Source organism: Vulpes vulpes, chromosome 3 (genome assembly GCF_048418805.1).
Source record: "Vulpes vulpes isolate BD-2025 chromosome 3, VulVul3, whole genome shotgun sequence".
In the NCBI taxonomy this organism is placed as follows: domain Eukaryota; kingdom Metazoa; phylum Chordata; class Mammalia; order Carnivora; family Canidae; genus Vulpes; species Vulpes vulpes.
The window spans coordinates 103,741,599-103,759,287 of record NC_132782.1 but is presented as its reverse complement, the minus strand read 5'-3'; the positions used below and the strand labels follow the sequence as shown (position 1 = coordinate 103,759,287).

The 17,689-nt window shown below is 57.5% G+C and overlaps 1 long non-coding RNA gene across 1 annotated transcript; it reads left to right on the top strand.

Moving 5' to 3' along the window:
- The first annotated feature begins 1,035 nt into the window (after window positions 1-1,035).
- Window positions 1,036-15,385, top strand: LOC140598315 (uncharacterized). The gene is made up of 3 exons (XR_012000636.1): window positions 1,036-1,303; window positions 4,936-5,059; window positions 11,422-15,385. It is a non-coding gene; the product is annotated as an uncharacterized lncRNA (long non-coding RNA).
- The last annotated feature ends 2,304 nt before the right edge of the window (window positions 15,386-17,689 follow it).

Here is a 17,689-nt window from a genome sequence, read left to right as displayed (position 1 = left end):
GGCAGACGATAAACCACTGAGCCCCCCAGGCGTGCCTGCAGTTTATGTAGCCAGAAGCTAATCCAAATGTAGACCTATCTTTTACTTTTTATGCAAAGAGGTATATACTATATACTTTTGAAACTTGCTTTACTCACCTAATAAAGCTTAGAGATGGCTCCTCACTGTTCTCTACAGCCGCACAGTACAGTATATCCATTATATGGATTGTGCCAATGTCTTTAATCAGCTCCCTACTGGTGGGGCTTTAGGCTGTTTTCACTCCTTGGCTTTTAGAAACGATGTTGCAAAGGATAACCTTGTACATAAATCACGTCCCACAAGCCTCGGTTTATCTGTGGGACCGCTGCTGGGCTGCAGCCCAGCTGGGACAGAGGGTTTCTGCATTTGTAATTTGGACAGATACGGCCAAAGGAGCCCGAGCTCCCAGCGCACAGCGCGGTCCCAGCCCCGAAACCCCGGGAGCCAAGCCCTGGGTGGGAGCGGAGAGCTGGGACGGGAGGCACCGCCCACCGGGGCGTGGCCTGGGCGTGGCCAGAGGGGGCGTGGCCAGGGTGGGGCGGGACCGGGACCGTGACCGGGAGGGGCGGGGCCAGGCCGGGGGCGGGGCCAGGCCGGGGCGGGGCCTCCGGGGCGGAGGTCAGCCTCCCCGCGCTGACTGGCCCCCCTGCTCCCTGCAGCAGCTCAGCAGCTCCGCAGCTCACCCCGCTTGCTTCCTCTAAGTTTTCCTGTGGTGGCTGAACTGTCGTGGCAGCACGTGGCCTTGCACGCACACAATGGACTTAGCACACAGCCGCGACAGGTGAGCAAGACAGCCAAATGGCAAAACATGCCTACGCCCCCCTGTGCACCACCCCCCCACCCCGGGATGCTGTGCAGTGGGGCGAGGTGTCATTTACTGGACTATCCCCGACAAGCCAAACCGTTAAACAGGGACACCGAGCCGCCTGCCACCTACCCTGGGCTCTTTCTAATCAAGAGGGCGTTTGTGTGCCAGGGCCCCGTGCAGAGGGTTTCACGTGCATTGTTCCAGTTAAGCCTCCAGCCACCCATGAGGTCAGTTCTATTATTACCCTCGGTCTCCGTCCTCCGAAAGAGGACACAGGTGAGGTAATCACCAAGCCCGGCACTCCACGGAAAGTCTGTTGGGATCATCAGGGCCACAGATCATTAGCGGGACATTTGAAGGGGGTGGGTAATGGGGCTAAAAATATTTATTTGGAGCAGAGTCTCAGGGCAGGTCAAATTCCCATCCAGACATCCAGCCTCCTGTTACCACAGCTTTGGGGACGGCGAAGGCTTGGTGAGTGAGGGGACATAACATCCTAGCTCCTCTTTTATGGGTTTATTGCTTGATAAAAAGTAGTGCGTGCCCATGGCAGAAAAGTTGGACCATATGGGGAGAGAATGAAGTTGATCCATAAACCCACCACCCGGGTCTGTTAACGTCATGGTCCAGCAGCTGCCTGTCTGTTTTCAGCACGTACGTGTGTGATAATACGTCAGTGGGAATGTAACACATGTACAGAAAAGGACTCGGGTCAGAAATGTGTAGCTTTCTGAATTTCCAGGGCAAAGTCTCCCAGGCGATGAGCATTCAGATGAAAAAACAAGGCATGACCACGCATGTGTTTTCTAAACAAAATCAGGATCCTGTGGGGTTGGGCCTTGACTTTGTGTCCCTCAGAAAGATACACTGAAGTCCTGACTCCAGGAATCTTATTTGGAAATAGAGTCTTTAAGGACATAATCGAGTCAAGGTGAGGTCGCCCTGGATTAGGGTGGGCCGAGATCCAATAACTAGGGTCCCTATAAGAAGAGGCACAGCAGGAAGGAGCCACCTGGTAACGGAGGCAGAGCGTGGAGGGATGTAGCTGCAAACCTAGGAATGCCAGGGGTGGTTGCAACCCCCAGCAGCCAAGAGGCTAGGAGGGAGTCTTCCTAGAGTCTTCAGAGGGAGCACGGCCCTGCCGACACCCTAATTTCAGACTCACGGCCCGCAGAGCCCTGCGAGAATCAATTTCCACTGTTTTCAGCCACGTTGTTTCTGGCAATTTGTCATGGCAGCCTGAGGAAACTAATAAGTGACGTGTGTGCCGTTCAATATCGTTTCTGGTTATGAAAGTCATAGGAGTTCGCCACCTCTCACCTGGGCACGTACATGCCGCAGCTCCTGGATGGATAGAATGTCACCTGCAGCTGGGTGACCCCCCTGCAGACATATTGGATGATGTCGCCACCAAAAGCACTTTGGTGGCTCCCCAGTGCCTCTGTGGTCTGGCTCCTGGACCCTCCAACGTCATCTTACACCTTGCTCCCTGTCCAGCCGCACGGGCCGTCGTTGGCCCCTTCTTCTTTCTGCTCCTGCTGCCACAGGGTCTTAGCTGTAACATCTGCCACAGATGCCCCCACTCTCCCTTGACGTGGACCCAGCTCCTCTTCATCCTTCACATCTAAACTCTTTCCTGCCCCTACATCCTGTATCCTTGTGTTTTTTTTTTTTTTCATCCTGTACCCTTGTAACTCTACTGATCTTGTGACCTCTCCTTATGGTGTTTGGGGGCGGGGCTTCCAGGGCCCTCGGCTTCCTTACCTCCCAGAGAGGACACCCCCTCCCTCATCCACTCTGGCCGTGGGTCCCCAGCACCCCCTCTAAACATCTCCCACATCTCACCCCTCCTCACCACCCAAGGCCACCTCTTGGCATTGTGGTAGCGCCCTCCGGCCCTCTCTTCCCCACACTGTGCTGAGAGCTCTGTGTAACACACCCCACTCCCTTACTACAGGGCCACGGTGAGGGGAGGGCTTCGGTCTTCCCACGCACCACCAGTGGGGACTTGCTTTAAGTTACGTAACTAAAAAGGTCACTGTCAGGCTCTGGGACCAGGTGGGATGGGCTATAAAAATGCTCAGGGGGCAGCATGAACATTTGGAGTTTTGTCTGGAAACTCAAAGGCCTGGGACAGGGAGACAAAGCTGAACACATCATCGGCAGTGTATTCAGGGTTCAAGTGTGCCCAGGGTTCACATCCCTAGAAAGGCAGTGAAGGGTGGTGTTCTTGGCAGAGGCGAAGGGGAAGCCCCCGTCCTGGGGACACACAGCCACTGGTGGCCTGGGTTGATTTCCTCACCCTCTGTCTGTGGAGGCGACATTCCCAAGAGCAGATTGTCAGGGACAGTTTCCTAAGCCGAGAGGCAAGGCCGCCTCCCTCCTAACAAGATCCGGCAGCCAGGGCTAGGGAGGGACTTCATGGGCAGGTCTGTGCCTGTCTTGGGCAGGTTCCCAGGGGAGTAAAGCAAACCTCAGCCCACGTCTGCTCATCACCTGCCTGTGCCTCTCCAGGGAAGGCTGTGCCCAGCAGGGCCTGGCACATCCTCATCACTCAATAAATACCTTTTGGATGGCTGACTGCCTGGCTGGGCTGATGTATGGCTGGCTGAACGAGTAGAGGAACACTAGGATAGACGCATGGATGGATGAATTGGTGGGTAACAGATAAATGATGGATGGATGGATGGATGGATGGATGGATGGATGGATGGATGGATGGACGGATGGACAAGGAGATACATGGATGAAGAGATGAATGGATGGATGATGGATAGACAGAAGGATCCATGGATAGATGAATGGATGGGTAATGGATAAATGATGAACAGATGAGTAGATACATGCATGAAGATGAATGGATGGATGATGGGCAGATGGACGAATGGATAGATGATTAAGGATGGATGAACAGACAGATGAATGGATGGGATGGATGGGTGGGTGGATGAATAGATGGATGAATGGCTGGTTGGTTGATGTATGATGGAAGATGGACAAACAGACCCATTGGTGACACTGGAAATCTTTAAGGACAGAGAAGGAGACTTTGCAGGCCCCAAGTACAAACCAGGCATGACAGCAACAACCAAGCCTTAAGGTAAACCTCAGCCCCCGGCAGGCAGCCCGCTGCGGAGAGTGGTTTGGGGCAACTCCCACCCTTGGGACACACGGACATGGAGGAGGGGCATGCGACTGTGCCAGTGCCCTTCAGGCCTCGGTGTGTGCTGCTGCTTCTGCCTGGACCACCTCTCTCCGCTTCTTGGCCTGCCCAGCTCCCACTCAATCTTTTAGGACTTGTCTTGGGCTCCTGTGTCTCACAGCAGTGCTGTGAAGGGCCGTCCTCCCTCTACCCAGGCTAGGACCAGCTCTCCCCCCGGCCCCCTGGGACCCCTCCAGTGCCACAGAGACCACCCTGTACTGTGATTATTATTCATTCCTGATTCCCCAGTGGGCTGTGGAGCCCTCGAAGGCAGGCCCCCCTTCCTGTTCCCACAGCACACAGCAGTGCTCAGAAAATGCCACCGAACCAAACCAAGCACACAGAGGAGGGGTTCCTGGTCCCCACTCCCTCAGCCATCTGGGAGTTGATCAGATACATACTCATCTGACTCAGTGTTAAAAAAAAATCAGAGGGGGTACCTGGGTGGCTCAGTGGCTCAGGTCATGATCCTGGGGTCCTGGGATCGAGGCCTGCATCGGGCTCCGTGCATGGAGCCTGCTTCTCCCTCTGCCTGTGTCTCTGCCCCTCTCTCTGTGTCTCTCATGAATAAATACAATAAAATCTTTAAAAAAATCAGAGCCTCAAAAGAGACACAGGCTCAGAAGAAAAACGTTGAGCTCCAAACTTGTGGCTTGATTGAACAGAAAAGCTTCAGGTTTACGTGGTGGCTCATGGTCCACAAAGAGCTGTCCTAGGAGTTAACTCAGTGGATCTTGGCCTAAGAAACATCTTGGCTCCATGAAACAGGGGCCCTGAGCTGAAGCGACTTGGCCAGGGTCACACCGAATACTGGGGCCAGGGGCCAGGGCCGGGATCCCCAGGCGGGGGCCTCACCTGCCAGTCCATCTGCTTGTCTGCCTTCTGACCACTGGGTGTTTCTCAGGTTGGGAAGCTGTTGAGGGCCAGGCCTGCCCAGGTGGGGGAAGACTCATGTCCCTGCATAGAGGAGACAAGAAGACTCAGGGAACCCAGGTCACCTACCTGGGCTCACACAGGTGGGAAGTGAGGTAAGAAGGGGCTGGCTGGAGAGCAGAGCAAGCCTGGAACACCTCTGGCTGGAGACTTCATCTCCAGGGTTCCTCCAGTCACTGTTGAACCACTTCTGAACTGGCTGAGCCTCTGAACGCATCTCTGCCAAGGGGTGGTGGGAACGCCTGCGTGCAGGATGGCTACGCCTATCACATGAAATCATACATTCAGGGGCGTCTGGGTGGCTCAGCGGTTGAGCATCTGCCTTTGGCTCGGGTTGTGATCCCGGGGTCCTGCGATCGAGTCCTGCACCAGGCTCCTCGCAGGAAGCCTTCCTCTCTGTCTCTCAGGAATAAATAAATAAAATCTTAAAAAGAAAGGAAAGGAAAGGAAAGGAAAGGAAAGGAAAGGAAAGGAAAGGAAAGGAAAGGGAAAAGGAAAAGGGAAAGGGAAAGGGAAAGGGAAAGGAAAAGGAAAAGGAAAAGGAAAAGGAAAAAAGGAAAGAAAAAAGAAAGAAATCATACATTCAAGCACCAGCCACAGTACCCGAAAGAGAGCCAGTATTGCCCTTCTCACCACTGTGGCATCTTCCGGACACCAAAGCACAGCAAAGGGTATAGATGCTCAGAGCTGGTCGCATGAAGGATGAAGAACAAAGAGCAGGATTTCTGTGCATGACCCCCAGCTTCTCAAGCTGCTAGGGGGAGGACTGGCAGTTCCAAGGGTGCAGATGGGGCTGGGTGGGGAGTGCCCCCCATGCAGGCACTGAGGTGGCAAGGAAAGTAAGGTCACCCACTGGGGCCAGGGAGACCCAAATAACAATACATCACCAGCACCATCCATCTGTGATGGGGAGAGGAAGGGGGTGATGCAAAAAATCCCCCTGGCATGGAGAGGGAAGCAGGCCTTGGGCCTCCCCTGTCTCCTCTCTCCAGGGTCTGCACTCCCCGACTCCTCTGGTCTGCTCACTGCTCCCCCAAACATCCAGCACCAATTCCTGCCATCCAGCAAGGGAAGGTGTGAACCCCACAGGCTTTGGGGCTGGATTTGAATCCCGATGCTCCCCCTTGCTAGCTGTGGCCTCAGGCAAATGGTCTCTGAGCTTTCGATTTGTCTTCTTGGAAAGCAGGAGCCCAACATCCTCTGCGGGAAAGGCACCTCGCAGAGCCTGGGCCACGGTGGGTGGGTGTTCAGAGACGGTGGGTGGGTGTTCAGAGAGGGAGGCGAGGGCAGGCTGCTCAGTATCCCCGGGCCAGCCCCACTGAGCTCCTGCTGAGAGATGCTTCTCTTTCAAAGGATAAGCCTATATGGCCACTCTGGGAAGGAGCTTGTCCGCTTCCTTAAACCCTGAACCTGGATGGACAGATTTACGCAATCCCACTCCCGAGTGGGTGCTGACCCCAGAGCAGTGCAAACTTAGATCGACACCAAAGTCGGTAGCAGCTTTATTCATGAGAGCCCAGCACGGGGAGCAGGCCGGATGCGCCTCAGCAGGTGACCGGATAAGCGGACTGCTCCCCAGCCACGAAAAGCGAGGTACTGCTGACACCCCAAAATGACTCAGTTGGCTCCTGGGGAGCATTACGCTGCGTGAAACAAAGCCAGTCTCCAGGGGAGCATGCTGTACGACTCCGTTTACATAACACTCTCAGATGACAAAATTCCAGAAAGGAGTCCAGACTGGTGGCTGCGGGGGACAGGGTGGCGGGGGTGACCCCATGGGATCTTTATGCTCAGGGCAGGTCTTCCCCACGTTGGTGGCAAAGGGAATCTACACATGCGACAAAACGCCATCCAACGACTCACACACACACCTCGCCAGTGTCCGTCCGGGGTGCTGATGTGGTGGTGTAATTACGTGGGGTGTCGCCTCCCTGAGAAACCGGGTGAAGGGCCTCACCCAGGACCATGCTGTATTATCTTTGCAAGTCCCTGCAGCTCTATAATTTTTTCAAAGTTAATTTTTTTTTTTTTTAAGAAAACGACAGGCAGGGTACGATGTCTGCAATTTGCTTTCAGATCCTCTAGCCAGGTGGGAAGAAGCAGGAGGGGGAGCCCGGGAGGAGGTGACAAAAAGGGCTAAACCCTGGCCGGTGAGGATGCTGCCGAATGGACAGGAGACGCCAGCCTTTCTGTCTGGTCTTCTCGACTCTTTTGTGCATTTTTGGAATTTTCCATGGTGGGGATGTTCGATTACAAGCGCTGATGGGCATGGGTGGGTCCGTGTCCGCCCGGACAGCCGCGCACAGGCGCAGGCCAGGGGCACTGACTCACTGGCCGGCCGCAGCCCGGGAATCCTTCCAGAAGGCTGTGTGTGTACACACGCGCATTAAAGGAAATAAATAACGCTTAACCACCGTTGTGGAATCCGGCCACGCCAGGTCACACGTTTATCGGGCCATCTGCAGGGCAGGGCCGAGAAGGGTCCAGGGCTGTTTGGAACTCCTGGAGAGAGAGAACTTTCTGGAAACCGGGATGGGGGGTAGAGATGGAGGAGGGTAGCCTCCCAAGAAGAGGTTGGTCTGCAGCAGTTTCCCCAGGTGGCCCCAGAGTCTGGGGACAGGGGAGGAGCTGGCTTCTAGGCAAGGGGAGGCTTGGGGAGGCTTGGGAGGGGTGGGGGGATGCAAGTCACTGCAGGGAAGGGGGATGGATGGTGTCCCTCAGCGTGCCTAGGGCATGGGGACAGCCATGACCACCCGTCCCACCACACCTCCTCGATGGCGTTATTACACCAAGAGTTTGTAAAGTGATGCCTTGGCCTTGGGAAAAGTCGCTTCTTGCTCTGAACTTCTCGGGTCAAAGATGGCATGAATGTCGTAACGTTATGGTAAAGGTCGAGGAAGGTTGAGGGAGGTGGCCCAGCCATGGTCTGAGCGCAGTCAGAGCCAGGCCCCACATCAAGGACGCTGTGCACACCACATCCTTCAGCGCGGGCCACCGTTACCCACCCCCATCGGCCCAGTGAGAAACCAAGGCACAGAGAACGTGAGAAACCTGCCCAAGGTCACATAGCATTAGGCTGAAGAGCTGCGATGCCAATGTGCAGATGAAGCACCACGTTGAAGGCCCATAGTCCATTAGGATGATGATGATTTTAATTTTTTTTAAAGATTTAATTTATTTATTCATGAGAGACAGAGAGAGAGAGGCGGAGACACAGGCAATGGGAGAGGCAGGCTCCCTGCGGGGAGCCCAAAGCAGGTCTTTTTTTTTTTTTTTTTTTTTTTTTATTTATGATAGTCACACACACAGAGAGAGAGAGAGAGAGAGAGGCAGAGACACAGGCAGAGGGAGAAGCAGGCTCCATGCACCGGGAGCCCGACGTGGGATTCGATCCCGGGTCTCCAGGATCGCGCCCTGGGCCAAAGGCAGGCGCCAAACCGCTGCGCCACCCAGGGATCCCAAAGCAGGTCTTGATCCCAGGACCCCTGGATGATGACCTGAGCCAAAGGCAGACGCTCAATGATTTTAAGTTTCAAAGCATGTTCATCATTGAAGCATGTGTTGGGAAGAAAAGAGATAACATCTCTGTTCCCATTGGAAGATGTGTCCACACTTAGCCGTAGCTGGAAAGGTGAGGCCAGGCCCCAACACCCCCAGTTCCCAGACCAGGCCAAAGACTACAGCTCCTACCAGAAAGGGTCAGATTTGGCAAGCTGGGGTAGGGGGAGCAGCGGGGGGGTGGGGGGGGTGTCCCCAGCCCAGCCCAACACCGTGACTGGCCTTCTGAGCATCACATATCGTCCCAGAGGAGCCAGAGGGTGGCAGTGAGTACTTCAAAGGGAAGGGTGGGCCTCCTGGCTGCCAAGCTCTGAAACAGAGCCCGTCACACATCACTGAGCTCTCAAGCCTCTACTTCCCCATCTGTACAAGGGGGCCAGCTGGTGTCACCCAGCTACTTTGAGATTGGGCAGTGGCCACAATGCTCCCCAGCCCTCCGTGGCTCTCCTTCCCTCCTGGAGCATTTCTTCCTGAGACAGGAGAAAAGAAGGCCACAGCGCCCAAGAACGAGAGGGCAGCGTGCAAGGAAGAGACGAACAGCTGGAAGCAACTAGAAGGGATGTCTCTGACCTGAGGCCCATGGGGACAAGCGTGTCGGTGCCCAGAGCGAGACTCACATATATTGGGGAAGCCCCACCGCCCCACTCCCCGCTGTGCCCCCCTGTGCCCAGGTGCAGGGGCAGAGGCCGGCCTGGAAATTCCATCCGGGGCCCTCCAGTCTCCTTCTGGAAAGGCCTGAGAACTCTGGTTTCACTGGCCTGTCGGCCCCGGGGTGATGAGTTACCTCCGTGAAGCTCCGGCAGCAGCTCAGGATGCACACGGGCGCGGGGCAAACAGAAGGACTGGCTCTGGGGACTGTGCGGGGACCTTGGTGCCACCAATGCATCCTCCTCGAAAGCCCCCGTGCCAGGGGAGCCCCAGGCTGATGACAACCCCCTGGCCTGCTTCATGGGGCCATTTACGGAGAGTCTGGTCCGGGCCCAAGAGGTTGCTTGCGGGCTGGAAGGTCAGGGGAGGGCGTGATGGGCCAGGGATGGAGATGACCCGGAGGAGGAGACCAAATCCACGGACAGCCGGACAGCCGTTGTGAGAAATCCAGAAAGACCGGTCTGGGCCCGAGGCTGGCATGCGCCATCCTTCCATCCCACACCCACCGCCTGCAGTCGGGGCTTGCCAGCACCTGCGGGTGGGGTGACTGTGACACCCTGGGCTCCTGGCACATCCCATCCCCTCCAAGCCCTAGCCCAGCCTCAGTGCCCACCCCGCTCCCCCAGTGTGGCCTGTCACTGCCCCCACCCACCAAGGCTGGAACCATAGCGTCACATGCCCCCCAGGGACCCGGCCCGGAACCAAGGAGTGCGGGAGGCAGGTGGGAGACTGAGGGTGGCGGGGAGCCGAGAACGAGGGGGCTCAGGGGCCCCCAGCCTGGGCAGCTGTCCCTCAGCTGCAACTGATGCTTGTCATGTGGGAATGTGGGTCCAGGGCTGCCAGGGTTTCCTCTTGTTCCAGCAAGTTAGAAAACCTCGATGATTTTTTTTTTGATGATTTTTTTTTTTTAATCCTGATTTCTAAACACTGCAATTCCCAAGACAGAGAGAGAAACCTGGGTGCTGTCCGAGCCACGCACAGCTTGTCTGTGACCCTGCTCTGCCCCTGGCCTCAGACGAGGTGGAACCCCGGTGGACCAGCCTCTGGCCGCCTCCCCTCTTCCTCCTGCCCTCAGGGCACCCTAGAGTAGCAGCAGCTCCCGGACACAGCCAGGGCTTCCCAGCTGCCTCCACCGCCGCCGCTCAGCCTTGGAGCCTCAGCTCCCAGGAAAGATCCCTGATCTCCCCAGGCGGAGGGGCCCCAGGTCCCTGGGGGTCCCCAGAGAGCCGCTTTTCAAGTCATGCAGCACACAGCGCTCGATTAACTGCTTTCCCCCATTGTAAGCCACTGCCAACCTGATCAAAGCATGCAGGGAGACGAAAAATCGATCCATACTGGGATGCCCGGGTGGCTCAGCGGTTGGGCATCCGCCTGTGGCTCTGGGTGTGATCCTGGGGTCCCGGGATCGAGTCCCACACCCGGGCTCCTGCATGGAGCCTGCTTCTCCCTCTGCCTGTGCCTCTCTGCTTCTCTCTGTGTCTCTTATGAATAAATAAATAAAATCTTTAAAATATATATATATTTTATATATTTATTTATATATTGTATATATATTGTGTGTATGTATATATATACTTGAACCAGTATGGGTTCAGTATGGGTCCCAACTCATCCCTGAGGCATACAGGTCGACCATCATGTGGTCCCCAGCAACTCCTCAGAATTTCACCCCCTCCCTCATTTCACTCCACAACAATTCCTCATTTCACTAACCTTTCGGCTCCCGAATGCGCCCAACTCCCTCCTGCCTCAGGACCTTTGCACGTGCCATTCCCGCTGCCTGGAAGGCTTTCCTAGCAGGTCATGCCCCGGCTTGAGCTGGGGGTGTACGTGGGTGGGGGACACACATCTCCCGGCAGCCCTCCACCATACTCCCTTGTGAAGTGACGCACAATCAGGACAATACCACAGGCTATTTCATATCTCAGGGTCTCGGCCGAGGCAGTTCCCTTCAGCCAAGGAGGCCGGTTTCCACTTTGTCCCAAGGCCAGCTCCTCCTCAGACATCTCCTCCCTCCGCTCCCCACCTCCCCTGCTGCCCCCATTCCCTCCTCTCCCCCCCACCCCCGCCCCCGCCCCCGGGGGCCTCAGCTCCAGAGGCACCTTCCCTCCCAAGCGCTCCAGGGCAGGTCTCCCCCAGACCCCTTCCTGGGGGACTCTCCGCGTCCCTTTGCGTTACTTTTTTTCCTTCTGGAACTCACGGCTCCCTGACATTATCTTGTTAATGTGTTTCTTTCTCTGCTCTCCCCTAGGTGGACAGTGGACGGATGCTCCGCCAAGCCGGGGGGGCTTCCTGGATGTGGCTCCTTCCTGCTGCCTCCCCAGGGCCCCACGAGCCCCCGGCCGTCAGCGGACGCCAATAAACACGCTCTGTCAGTGGCTCTCAACAGGCATGCTACCTGGAGGACGGCCAGAGTCGGGAAATTATCCACATCTGACCGGGGAAAAGATGCATCTCAGAGGCAAGAGCAGCACGTCGGAAGTAGGTGCCTCCTCGGCGCCCTCGGCGCCCCCGGCACCCCACGAGGACCTGCCTGGGCTGTCCTCTTCTGGGTACCCCGTGCCCGGTGCCAGGCCTGCCCCTGGGTGGTGACCCCACTTTCCAGGCCGTTCCCCGGGCGGAGGCTGAATGCGGAGCTTGAAGCATGAACCCCGCAGCCAGTGGCCTGGGCCCCAAGTCCAGCCGTGCGGGCTCCAGGCGAACCCCTGCCGCTGGCAACAGGCTCAGGCGATGGGTGGTATCTGCCTTAGCTTTGGTTTCTTTGGGGTTTTTAAAAAGATTTTATTTATTTATTCATGAGACACACAGAGAGAGGCAGAGATGGAGGCAGAAGGAGAAGCAGGCTCCTCGCAGGGAGACTGATGTGGGACTCATTCCTAGGACCCCAGGATCACGCCCTGAGCCGAAGGCAGATGCTCAACCACCGAGCCATCCAGGCGACCTCCCCTTATGGATGAGGAAACTGAGGCTCAGTGAGGCCAAAGGGGTTCACACCAAAGTCACGTATGAGAAAAGGCTCAAGGCCAGCTGTCGGTCCCCTGGGCTGTCATGGGGAAGTGGGGTCGGGAGGAATCAGCCGGAAGCCAAGAAACGTCAGCTTGGGGCCGCACTGCAGCCAGGGAGCACTTCCAGGGGCCCTGGCGGGTGGCCCCAGAGGAGGACCTCCTGGGGCGTGTTCATCCACATGCGCAGGCAGTGAATCAGCAGGCCTGGCGCACGGACAGTTCTGCTCGCAGGCCTGGCCTCCAGGGGATGAAACCTTTGCCCCCGGCCCCGGGGAGGAGCTGCCCTTCTGGCTGAGCTCCAAACTCAGGCAGGACTAAGATGTTCAGCTGGTGCTTCTTTAGACCTCGGACAATGTTCCTCAGACTCAGAGAAGCACGGAGGCGCCTTCTGCAGCCGCCAGAGATTTTGTTAATGACTTGCGCTGGGATCAGGGAGGTGTGTGGGCCCAGCACCCCAGAAGGACGGCTCACCTGTCTCTCACTTGACCTCGAGCTCACCCCATCTGTAAAGCAACAACACTCGGAGTGGCTTCAAACCATATGGGTCGGCTGACATCACAACTCTTTCATACCCCAGGGCCTTTGCACAGGCTATACTCGCACCCCCATGGAACCCCCTCTGGGCCTTGTCCCAACTCCTTTGTGGACCTTTCCCTCCTGACCCCTCTCCAGTACCCTTCCCTGGTAGATTAGCCCCCCATGTACTCAGTGTGGGCACCTGAGAGTGGATCCCACTCACTCAGCAGTCCATGCCCCAGCCCCCCTTGGCCAGGCTCCTGCCACTTGGAAGGGGTCCAGCGTGTGTCTGTTATCAAGGAGACAGGGACCCATCCCCTGGAGGACGTACCTCAACCCTCAGAGTGAAGCCCGAAGAGGGCTGACCTCCCACCCCCCACCCCCCGCCCTGGGGGGCCAGGACTGACCCTCCTTGGAGACAGCCCTTTCTCCCCATTTCTCTGTCTCCTGGATGCCGCAGTCCATCACCCAGGCTTGGCGCAGGCCAGAGCAAAGGTGGCACGGAGGGAAATATCACCCTGTCGCCTGCCTGCCTCCCGAGGGGAGCACCTGGCCCTCTGCATACACCCAAAGGCAAATGCGTAGAGACACTCCCGACGTGTGTGTGGATGAAGGCCCATGGGCCGAGCGTCCAGAGGGTGAACAACGGCAACCCCCCAGATCTACACTTATTGGGCACCTACTGGCCGCCCAACCCGTGGCAAGTGCCTTTGCAATTTGTGGCTGAGTCCACAAGAGGCCTCTGGGGACTCGGCGAGGAGGTGACGGAGCCGGGACCCCAGACCCCGGGCATCCAAGCCTTATGCTGCTTTACATGCACAGGGCTCCTCTGTGAAGTGGGTGACACGCTCCCCCCCCCGCACCCCAGGAGTCTTGCCGAGGAGTCCAGAGGATACCCTGCACCTGGGCCAGGCCGGGCCCCGTGCAAGCATCGGGGAGACCCTGGTGCACACCCACACGGCTTCCCCGGGTGTCAGCGTCTGCTCCGTGGGGCCCGGGGCTTGGGGCGGCCAAGCTGGGTGGGTGTGGCCGAGGGTCGGGCACGGGGCCCAGCGCACGGTCACCCTGACCTCCCAGGCAGGCCAGCTGGGAGTCACTCTTTCCAGCCCCGTCAGCAGAGCTTGGCTGCCGCCGCCGTGGGACACCCGAGGTGGAGGAGACTACGGGTGTTTGCTTCCAGCTGCTTCCACCAAGACCACATGCGCCAAAATTGCCCCTGGCTCCCGGGGGCCTTCAGGGCTGCCGTGTCCCTGTGTATTATCCCCCCTGTCATGTACCTAATAACTTTTATAATAGGGCCCCTTAAAAAATATGTGTGTGTGTGTGTGTGTGTGTGTGTGTGTGTGTGTTATTCCTTTGAGATGGAAATGTTCTAGCACCATCTGGTGAGCTCCTAGTCCAACGGGCTACTCCTACCTGTCCTCACAGCCTCACGGGAAAATAGATGACCACAGAAATAAAGCATGGCTCGTCCTTGTACCCCAACACCATCGTATACTCACCAGGAGCACAGCTACTCTGTGCTGTCCAACTTCTGAGAAACGGCCCCAGTCACTCCCTTCCCAACAACCCAGACCCAAGAGGCTCCCTTCCCAGGTGGGGCATTCTAGAACATTCCTCTGACCTCCCACGCAGCGGGCCCGAGATGTGGGGCCACAATCCTGTGCACCCCCAGCGCCTTCCCTGGGAAGAGAACCTGCAGGCACCCCACTCCCAGCTGGTGCTGAGGTGCTGAGTAGAAGGAAATTCCCCCTGGATTAGAAGCCAGGGGCCCTGGGTTTGAGCCACAGCCTGTGGCTAAGTATGCACGGGACCCTGGCCCGTCCTGACCCTCGTCTAGTGGGGATTTCACCTCCCCAAAGCTCCTGGGGCAGCTGCTGGCCGATCTTGGGCCCTTGATAAGGCACACGATAACCAGCCGCCCTCCCCGTTCCCAGCCCAAAGTGGGGGGGGGGGGTTCTGGATCTCACCCCTCAGGGGCACAGACAGCACCGTTCCGGCCCTGGAAAAGTCCCAGACACCAGCCGATCAGGAGATGCCAACAGGCTCGGTTCAGCAATGAGTGGTTCCGTGTGGCCTCCCCCTGGGCCCACCTAGCTGGCCACCTCCCTCCCCGGGGTCCCCGCCTCGGTGTCTCCACCTGTGCAATGGACAAGACTCCTGTTCACCTAGACGCCAGGAGCAAGTGAGATTCAAACACTGCCTGGCTTTGTGGGTGCTTCATGCTAGCCAGAGTCTCTCTGGGTGCACAAGGGAAGGCCTCACAGTAACCGGCACCTTCTCAATCGTGGGCAACTGGGGTGACTGCCCCCAGTACCCGCTTCAGCCTGGTGCTTGGAAGAGGTGGACCCCAACCCCAAGATGAAGTCTGACTGGTTTAATCCAATCCCAGTCCTGCACGCAGTGGCCCAGACCTACATCAGTCAATCTGGGGCCAACACAAGGCTCGGGGGTGGAAGGTGTGGGGTGTGCAAACGGGACCGCGTTTAACAAAAATTCACGACGCAGGTGTCTGGGTGGCTCAGGGGCTGAGCGTCTGCCTTCGGCTCTGGTTGTGATCCTGGGGTCCTGGGGGTCGAGTCCTGCATCGGGCTCCCTCCTGGGAGCCTGCTTCTCCCTCTGCCTGTGTCTCTGCCTCTGTGTGTCTCTCATGAATAGATAAATAAAATCTTTTTAAAAAGAAAAAAAAGAAAAGGTTCAACAAGCTCATGAAAAGATGCTCAGGCTTGGGTATGACTGCAAATAGGCACCAGGTTCCGGGGGGAGGTGCTGGTGAAAATGCTGTAAAACTAGATTGTGGCTGAGGGTTGCACAACTGAATTTACAAACATGCGTGAATTTTATGGGGTGTAAAGTAGACCTCAATAAAGCTTTTAAACAAGAAGGCCTCCCAGAGGTCTCCCAAAGCCCCCGGGGCAGACCCCCTCCAGGTGCTTGACCTACCAGTAGCCTCCCTGCGCTGGCACGTGGCACATCCATAAAGCAGGATGGGGGACGTCCCTGCTGGGGCAGCCACGGTGAGGCCACCTGGCCACCTCCCCTCCTCCCAGGCCCTCTAGCTGATGACAGACCCCCACCCCACCCCAGGGTTGGCAGGGAGGCGAGCAGGGCAGCCGAGGGGGGCAAGGAGCACCACTGTTTGGGTAACCAGCTCGGGACTACTGGCAGCAGGCCCCCTCCCTGCTCTTTCTCCCCCATGGCCCGAGTCATCCACATTGAACCTCCACCCCTGCGGGCTCTCCGAGCAGACGAGGACCCCTTACCCTGACGTGCCAGAGGGCGGCTGGGCACCTCGACCCCCATGAGCTCAGAGACACGAGACTCCAGCCCTGCAGAGTCTGAGCGCAGGCCCTGGAGTCAGACCTCCTGAGTTCAAATCCCAGCTCAGCCACTACGTGGTAGTTTGATATCCAGCAAGTTTTGTCAGAGCCTAACGTTTTGATCCAAAAGAGTGGCTGAAATAAGGTAAGCGTGCCTGCCTGGCAGACGATTGCAAAGATGCAGGGGATGGACATGGAACTTTCTGGAATCCTCATCTCTTCACATTGATCTCCTGATGTAGGAGTCCTACAGGACCCAGAGGTGGGACAAGGCACCAACAGGCCTGACCCGTCCCCTGGGGTTGGAGAACTGGGCGGGGGTGGTGGGGCTGCTTTCTGCTCTTTGCTTTTCTCTCCCCACCGAGAGACATGTGGAACACGGTCTGGCGGCTCCTCCAAAAGCGACACCTACAGTTGCTCTGTGACCTCACAATCCTACTCCCGGCGATGTATACCTGAGAAAACCTAACATCCACACAAAAACTCGTACGGGAATGTTCCTGCAGCCTGTATTCATAGGAGCCAAAAAGGGGAAACAAAGTCAGGTGTCCAGCAACAGCTGAGCGGAAGGACACGACGGCCTATCCACACGTGGACTGTTACTGAGCCATGGAAGCAGGGTGGAGTCCGGACGCCTGCTGCGGCCAGATGGATCCTGAAAACCTTACGTTCAATCGAGGAGCCAGACAGCAGAGGCCGCGTATTCCCTGGTTCTCTTCGTGCAGATGTCCAAACGGGTTGGCTGTCCCGGGCCGGGCAGGGGGAGGCAGGGAGTTACCCGGGACCCAGCGCTTTGCTCGTTTCTCCGAGATGCTGCGAGGGTTCGAGCAGTGGCGGTAGCGACGGTCGCACGTCTGCCAGCCTACTAAGAGCCAGTGGGGGTTACTATAAAAGGCCAATGTGTATGGCACATGAATTACATCTGAATAAAATCTTTAGACTCAGAAGGACCTTCAAGGTCACCAGGTCCAACTCTGTCCCTAGAGGTGAGCGACCTGAGGCCGGGAGGGGAAGAGACATGTCCAGGGGCCCTCGGGTCTGCGGGCTCAAAGGAAGAGGTGGTGGTGGGGGTGGGTGGGGAGGTGTGCTCCCCCCCCCAAGGGAGCCCTGGGAGGCAGGAAGGGTGGGTATCTCTTGGTTGAATGCAGGTGTCCTGTCTCCATGCTGGTCCTTCAAGCAGCCCAGGGTCCTTCGTGTCCACCAAGAAGGGGCAGGAGGGCAGGGTGGAGACCCCCTGACCGTGTTCAGAAGGTGGGCTGCACGCCTGGCCTGCCAGATAACCCCCTCATCTTACGAGGCTGGGAGAGTCCCAGAGGGGTGAGGGGACTCACCTACTGAGGTCACAAAGCCAGCAGGACACAGCTCAGTGTGCAGCTGGGTCCGGGGGATCCCAGGTCCCCCAGAGAGGAGGGGCCCCTGCTCCCAGGCTGGGTGAGGGGACAGGGCCACTGGCCACAGGCTGCCGGAGTGGGAGGGGCTGGGATTTCCTCCTCTGAGCCAGCGCGATGAGTCACGGGGGCCCTGCAGCCAGGCAGGGCCCTAGCAGCCCTCTCTGTCCCCCCTGGGTCTCTGGAAACAGCTGTGGGATTGGGGCCCGGGAACCCACACCTCTCTGGTCTGCTCCGCCTCAGGGGCCTGAGGCCAGTCTTGTCTCCCAAAGGGTCCTGGGCCAGTCCCC